We start from the raw sequence: 7,546 nt of genomic DNA, 5'->3' as shown, positions 1-7,546 counted from the left end.
TCCCGGCGCCCACCGCAGGAGCTCCCCCGCCGTGGCCGGGGCGACCCCTTGTTCTTTAGTGGTGCCGATGAGGGAGGCCCCCGCAGGACCCTGGCCGCAGCGTGCCCTTCTCTGCGGGAGAGGTAGGGCCTGGAAGGCTGGTCGGGGGGCGAGGCTGGGGACGCGCGGATGGCGCGGGGCAGGGAGTCGCCCGGGGGCCCGCTGGCGGGGCTCAGGCCACGTTCTCCCGAATATCTTATCTTGGGGGTGTGGGCGCTCATCTCCAGCTCACCTGGGTGAAGCTCAGCCTTGGAACCAGGTGACTGCGAGTGGGGATGGGTTTGGCCTTGGCTGAAGTTGCGGGATTGGAGAGGGAGTCGCTTTTGCCGTAAGTCCCCAGGTTTGGGGGCGTTGAGTAAGCTGGTCCTTGGAAGACTGGTGTTGCCCAGTTGGTGGGTTGGAGACCGTCCTTGGGACCATGTGCCCTGGGGCTTGGGTCGGTTTGGGGGGCTGGTGGTCACCGGACCCAACTGTCTCTCAGCTGTGCTAGGGCGGGACGAGGGGTGGACTGCCTTGACCACACAAGCCTGGGTTGGGCAGGATGTGGCCTGACTATTTTAGAGCAGTCTTGGGGGTCTCAGTTTGGCGGGGCCTACTGGGCAAGTTTTTCAGAGGCTGGTGGGACCATGTTGACCACAAGAATCACGGGTCCCTAGGTCTCTGGTGTGGCCAGGCTTTGGGTCTCAAGTTCCGTTTAAATGTTTTATTATGAAAAAATGTAAAACAGCCACAAGTAAGTGGGACTCCATCAACTCGTATCTGGATTTCATCTCCTGGATTAAATGCTTACCAACCTTGATTCATCTCAAAGTGGACACAGAATTCTTATTAGCTACAGCGCTTTGCTGTCACTGCCATTTCTGTTTAAGAGCAGTCTTCCCAGCCAGATTTTCTTCAGGCTTTGCCACTTCATAGTTGTGTCAAGAGCTGGGGCAAGAAACCTCGCTGTGCCTCAGTTTTCTCATCAAAATAATGAGAATAACACTTCTTTGGGTTGTTGTAAAGGTAGAATGAAGTAAAAGTGCCTGAAACAGTCTCTGGTATATACTAAGTAAATGCCAAGTGCTCTGAATCCTCTTTCATTATTCATGACAGAGGCACCGAGAGGGTTCTCTCTCCAGTGTTGACAGCATGTCAGGGAAGCCTCTGTTCTCAGCCCACATCTCAGCTCTGTTCTTAGAGAGCTGCCCACAATTCTTTGTGATTTTTCTTATGTCACAGGTCCATTCCTGATGCCTTTCAGGAAGAGTTATCCTGCTGGACCTTAAGGATTTCCAGTGACTTTTTCTGAATATTTTTGTTCTTATTCTGCCTCCTGTGGCCTCCGCCTGTTCAGAGAGGACTCTGGGGAAATAGAGGACACCAGGGCCCTTGACAGCCCAGTTTCAGGTAAGTGCCACTTTCTTTTTGTATTCTGAACCATGAATGAGGTTCCTTTACTCAGCTTTGACATGTGTGTCCCACAGTGTGTCATTCAGGAATCAGAGCCCCAGGAAGATAGGCTTGTTCTAAGAGTGACAGTTCTCACAGGGAATAGTCTTAGACCTGTTTATTTCATTCATTGGAGGGGGGGTGGTGTAATGAATGAAGTAACACCCCCATCCTTACCATTGGACACCTTCTCTCATCTTTTTTTGAAATTGACCTTTCCCAGGACTTGCCAGGTGCTGTGAAGCTGTTAGTCTTCTGTGCCTGTTTCTTCGAAGGCCCTCACTTACTCTTTTCCCTGCCAGAGTAGTTTCTAGTGAATCCTGTGGGGTCTTTCAGAAAGCTCATGCTAAATGCATGTTATATATATATATGTGTGTGTGTGTGTGTGTGTGTGTATGTGTATATAATATATATATATATGAAAGAAAGAAAAAGAAAACCTGTGCATAGGCTTAAACATTTTTTGCACCAAAATAAACTTGTACTTTCATTCCATTTTTCCGTGAACTTTTTGAAGTTCCCACATACCATTTCACCTGCAGATAACTTTAGTAGGCATCTCCAATACATGGTCCTTGTTTTTTTCTGTTTGTTTGTTTTGTTTTGTTTTGTTTTTAATTTGCTATAGAACATGTATGTATGCTTGCCTGGAGAGAAAGGCACAGAGAGATAAAATGAGAAAGCCTCCCCAGAGAGGATGGCCACACTGCAGTTCCTTCTGCATTCTCCTTTAGGATTTTGGGCATGCACATACACATGATTGGTGTGACTTTCAGGTCACTGGGTCCAGGACTTGAACTGCATAGCCAGCCATTTAGGATCTAGCACCTTAACTACCATGCTACTGGCTGACCCTCAGACTTCTTTTAATGTAACTACAGTTGTTACATCCAACAAAATTAATAACTTGTAAATATCATTCAGTACACAGTCCATACTCAGTTTCCCCCAATTGTATAAAAATATCCTTGTTTTTCCCTTATCAGAACAGCCCTGGTCAGATTTAGGAGAGGGGGCAGTACCTAGAATGCAGCATGATGATTTTTCCTGTCTCTGTCCCTGTCTTCTCCCATTTCTTCCATCCTTATTAGTCTGTGTTAACAGCTGTAACTTACACCTTGTGAGACAAGTGGGGCCTTTGAATTTTATTGCCTCTTCATTCTTTCCAGACTCACCTCCCATTTTATTGACTGTTACATCCTCTCAATTCCACCTGTGTGTACACCTTGATTCCTGTTCCTTCCTTTTGTTCCTATTCCATCATTATCCCAGCTTCCTATTTTTCTTATTTCTTTTTTGTCTTCCCTCCCACTTAAATTCCTTGAAATGGGACCAGCAGATTGCATAATGGTTATGTCACTGGACTCCCATGTAGTCAAACACAGTTTGAGTCCCAGACCCCACAGACTTAAAACTCACTCCAGGCACATGTGCATGTATGCCTAAAATCTCAAGAGGAGGATGGAGAGGGGATTGCAGCATGACCATACCTCCGGGGGGTGATTTCTCATTTTCTGTCTCTGTGGTGAATGCATGTGACCTATAGCAAAAATTCTCTCTCTTAAAAAAAAAAAAAAAAAAAAAACCACACCAAAAAAACCCCTAGAAATTATTGTATCCATTTTCTATTCTTTTATTGTCTTTTAAACATCCTAGTAAGGCTTTTTCAGTTCTAGCCACCAAAATATATTCTTGTCGAGGTCACCAATTTATCCCTGAGGCTGAATGCCACAGATAGTAACATTTTATGTAGTACATCCTTGCTCCTTTTCAGAATATTCCTTCACATGGGGCCAGAACATGGGGCAGCAGTGAAATGCAGTGTTTACAAGGCAGTCTTGCTTGGGAAGGTTCCTGGTTTGTATCGAGAGAACTTCCTGAGTAAGCTGTGCCCCTTATCTGGGACTGGCTGAGACTGAGGGTGAACTGAGGCATCAGGGCCTTATTGAGGGCTGTTCTAATGCTCTGTCTCTCTCACTCATGGATGAAATAAATAAAAAAGAAAATAATATCTTTTCACTTTGTTGCTTTTGGTGTCTAGGTTTTCCTTCTACCTCATAGACTGTCCCTTTTTTTCTCCTTGAATGACTCCTCCTCTTTTCCTAAATCTCATTGTGGATCACCCTGGTTCAGTTCTCAGACCACTTGTCTTCTCCAGCTGCTGCTCTTCTCTCAGTCTCTTCACTTTCAAAGATTTTAAATGCTATTTCTCTGAGACAACTGAGATCTCTGCCTTCAGTTTTTCGTTCCGTTCTCTTACTATTAGGGCTTGGGGTAAGACTCAGGAGGTGCCATCTTAAGAGAAAAGGGAAAGTTTATTGAGAGAAAGAGCACTGGGGGTCTGAAGCTGGAAGTGCTTCAGCCCACCCCACTGAGGGGACATGGTGTATTTATATGAGAGGAGAGGAGGGAGAGGGTCAGAAGAATGGTGGGTACATTGATTAGCTTACTTGCAACTGTGACTTACCAGCAACTGTGACTTACCAGTCCATCTGTGGGTGTCAACTGCCAGAAAGGGAGGGCTCGGGTCAGAGGATTCTGACACAGGTCCTGCAATCATTTCTTTATTTTCTGAAATTTAGGGAATTACCGAAAGGTCATTCAGGGGCTGATCCAACACTTACTGTCTTCTTCACATTTCCACCTGGGTATCTCATGGGCTTCCCAAATCATTGTGTTCAACAACAAATTCTGACACTTCCTCTAAATATACTCTACCTTCTACATACATTCCTCTTCTTCCTGTAGATTTAGTGGAGTATAAATAATTCTTTGAAGGAGTTTAATTTGAAAAGGGAGCAGAAAACGTGGCACTCCTTTCTTAGATTTCTGAGGCTCAAAACTTTGGAGTCATCCTCAATTCTTTTTTATTTTTTGTCCTTTCATTTATTTTTTCCATGAGAGAAAGAAGTACCCAACAGGGTCAATGCCATATTCCTGTCCCAGTCAGCCTAGACCACCAGCACACACAGTAGTACCAAATGTGTCCCAAGAGGCCCTGAGATGGGGGTCTGGGACCTGTTATATGACTGCAAAGCCCCTTGATTCCCTTCTCACTCTTACACTTCATCCACAATAGATAAATCTGGATTTAAAAATCTTCAAAAATCACCCCCTCCCCACTATGATCCAGGACAACGTAGCATCTAGATTAATCATTGCCTTTGAGTGGTCTCTGCTGCTTCCTTTGTTTCCCTGAGATAATCAGTTCGGCACCCTGGGGGATCTTTAATTGTAAATCAGATCAGATCTTGTCATGCAGTTTGCTCAGGGCTCTTCAGTGGCGCTTAAGTATAATCTCCCCGTGTCTCCTCATGGCCCTCTTCTCCACCACTCCCTCTCAGTCATGCTATGCCAACCACAACATGCTGTCTGTTCCTTGATTGTGCCAGCCTGACTCTTGCATCAGGGCCTTTGTTCTGGCTCTTCTCTTGTCTGAGATGTTCTTTTCAAAGTCATGCACTTGGCTCATTCCCTCACATCCCAGATTTTTATTCAGAAGGGCCTGCCTTGATCACCCTGTTTAAAATCCCAAAACCTCACCCCACATCCTTTACTGCTTTTTCTCTTCCCTGTTGTATTTCTCTTCATTTCTTTCTTCATTTTTTGGGATACTTTATGTTTTCATTTAATATGTTCCTCTTCTTCCTGTAGATTTTGATGTCAGTGGGGTCAAGTGTTTTTTTTCTTTGTTCATTTCTGTATCCCAATGTTTAAAATAGCACCTATCACACATTTACTGGATGAAGGAGTGAGCCAGTCATGTGTACAGAGCTAATTCTGGGAGCAGTTGATGAGGCAGATTGGGATGTGGGGAGAGAGTCTGCAGAGATTCTTCCAGGAGCCCTTTGCCATTGTCCTAACACCCCAGCTGGTTTAAGGGTGGAGACAAATTGCAAGTTTGCAGAGATGGAATCAGTCAGCCTTGGTAATTGGATTGATATGACAGTTAGTAAAGTCATGGTGGCTGAGTAAGCCCGTGGCTGATCAGGAAAGTGCTTCTGTCTCTAAGAAGGCTGAAGAGAGAGAGACAAGGCACAGCATGTCCTGTGGATTCTGTTGCACGTCAAACCACCTTAAAACGCAAAGGCTCAGAAGAGCAACCATCTCATAATCCCTTGTGGTTTACCCGCATCACTGGGCAGTTGTGCTCTGTGTGAGTTATAGATATCACTGTGGCTGCAGTCACATGAGAACTTCTATGGGTTGGAACATGCACGAAGTTCCCTCACATATTTGGTGCATTAGTGAGTAAAGGTTAGTGGGTTGTTTAGCATGCTAGGATCAACTAGGGCAGCCAGGCCTCACTCTCTTTGTAGTATCAAGGCCTCTGGCTCTTTGCGTCTCTCTAGTAGTGTAATTAATTATGTACCTTAGGGCTTCCAAGGGTAAAAGCTGTCTGGCCTTATTAAGAGTTAAGCCTGTAACTGGCATAGTATCACTTGTGTCACATTTATTGGTTAAAGCAGCAGCAAAGACAACTTGAAGGAGCTCCTGATGTTTAAAACTGGAATAATCTGAACAGCAAAGTAAGGTGATAATATTGTGTTATAACCCGTAGGATGAGAGATAAATCTGTGCTGATTTACGTGAATAATTGAATGCAAATAAATGGAGAGATGGCATAGCTCTTGCTTAGGGGAGAATTATAATGAAAGATTTTAGAATGAAAGTAGGAAATAGAACGTCATTATTTGGTAAACACCATGATAATGACTGTTGCAGACATGTTCCACAGATGTATGCTAAAATTAGTGGGTAGAAGTATGAAGACAAACAGGATATTTGTGTAATCTCAAAGTATCTCTCCCAGGGTAATTACTATTTATAAAGAAAAATTCAGTGACTTACAATGGAAAAACACAACTGACTTCACCTTAACCAAGGAATCAAGATCCAGGTTAACATCACTGGTAATGAGACATGTCAGTATCATGAATTTGTTGATATGGTGCACTGAAAAGGACACAGCATCTGAGGTATTCTAACTAAAAATGAAATAACCTCATTGTAATCATGAGAAACATAAGACAGACCAAAAGTAAGGGATACTCTTCAGAAGCATCAAATTCACAAAAGAGACGACAGAAGATCAATCACAAAAGATTTGAGGAGACTAAAGATACAGGACAACTAAATGCAATGTGAGAAGCGCTGTTGGATCCTGGCCAGAAATATAACATTAATGCAAAAACTGGCAAACTTTAGTTAAAGTCTGTAGTTTGTTGATAGTGTTGTATTAGTGTTAATTTCCTAGTTTTGATACTGTGGTTTTTCTAAGATGTTAACACCAGAGAGTTTCCAGTACAAAGAATTATGGAATGTATGAAGTGATTGGTATGTTCATTACCTGATTTGATTGTTACACATATGTCAAAAAATCACACCATAAACATGTTTAATTTTAATATTTGTTCATTTAAAATAATAATTAAGAAATCTGGTAAAAAAAAATTAGAGAAAGCTGAGTGAAGAGTATATGGGAATTGATATTTTTGTAACTTCTCTGTAAGTTTACAGCTAGTTTAAAATAAAAAATGTTGGGACCAGCAGGTGGCATGGTGGTTAAGAGTCCTCGACTCCCACATAGCCAACCACAGTTCGAGTCCTGGACCTGGCAACTTGTTTTCTCACTTTCCTTCTTTCTCTGTCCCTCATTCTTACTCTGTCTTTCTATGGTCAAATAAAATGAATGAATGAATGAATGAAGTTAAATAAAATGATCCTTTTTTAAAAAATGTTGAGAATCTATTCTATATTCTTTAGGTTCTTTTGTTTGTTTTTGCGAGAGCACATCTGCTCTCTGGAGAGAAATGGGATAGGGGCAGGGACCAGCAGTTAGCGTAATGGCTATGTCACTGAACTCCGATGTAGCTGACCGCGGTTCGAGCCCTGGACCCAGTGGCTTAAACTCATGCTAGGCATGCGTGTATGCGTGCCCAAGATCCCGAGAGGAGAAGGGATTGCGGTGTGGCCATCCCCCTGGGGGATGATTTCACACTTTCTCTCTCTCTGTCTCTCTCTGTCTTTCTGGCAAGCGCATGTGCCCTATACCAAAAAAAAACCTCTCCAAAAA

At 43.4% G+C, this 7,546-nt stretch overlaps 1 protein-coding gene across 2 annotated transcripts in view; it reads left to right on the top strand.

Moving 5' to 3' along the window:
* The window catches only part of ZNF133 (zinc finger protein 133), a 27,336-nt gene continuing 19,790 nt past the window's right edge, over nt 1-7,546 (top strand). For both annotated transcript variants that reach the window (XM_006163649.3, XM_006163647.3), the window contains exons 1-2: nt 1-122; nt 1,261-1,428. The gene's annotated coding sequence lies outside the window, so the exon portion shown is untranslated. The remainder of the gene's footprint in view (nt 123-1,260; nt 1,429-7,546) is intronic.

Source organism: Tupaia chinensis, unplaced genomic scaffold (genome assembly GCF_000334495.1).
Source record: "Tupaia chinensis unplaced genomic scaffold, TupChi_1.0 Scaffold142716_1, whole genome shotgun sequence".
Taxonomy (NCBI): domain Eukaryota; kingdom Metazoa; phylum Chordata; class Mammalia; order Scandentia; family Tupaiidae; genus Tupaia; species Tupaia belangeri.
Note: the sequence above shows the minus strand (reverse complement) of the source record. Positions and strands in the feature narration are given on the sequence as shown.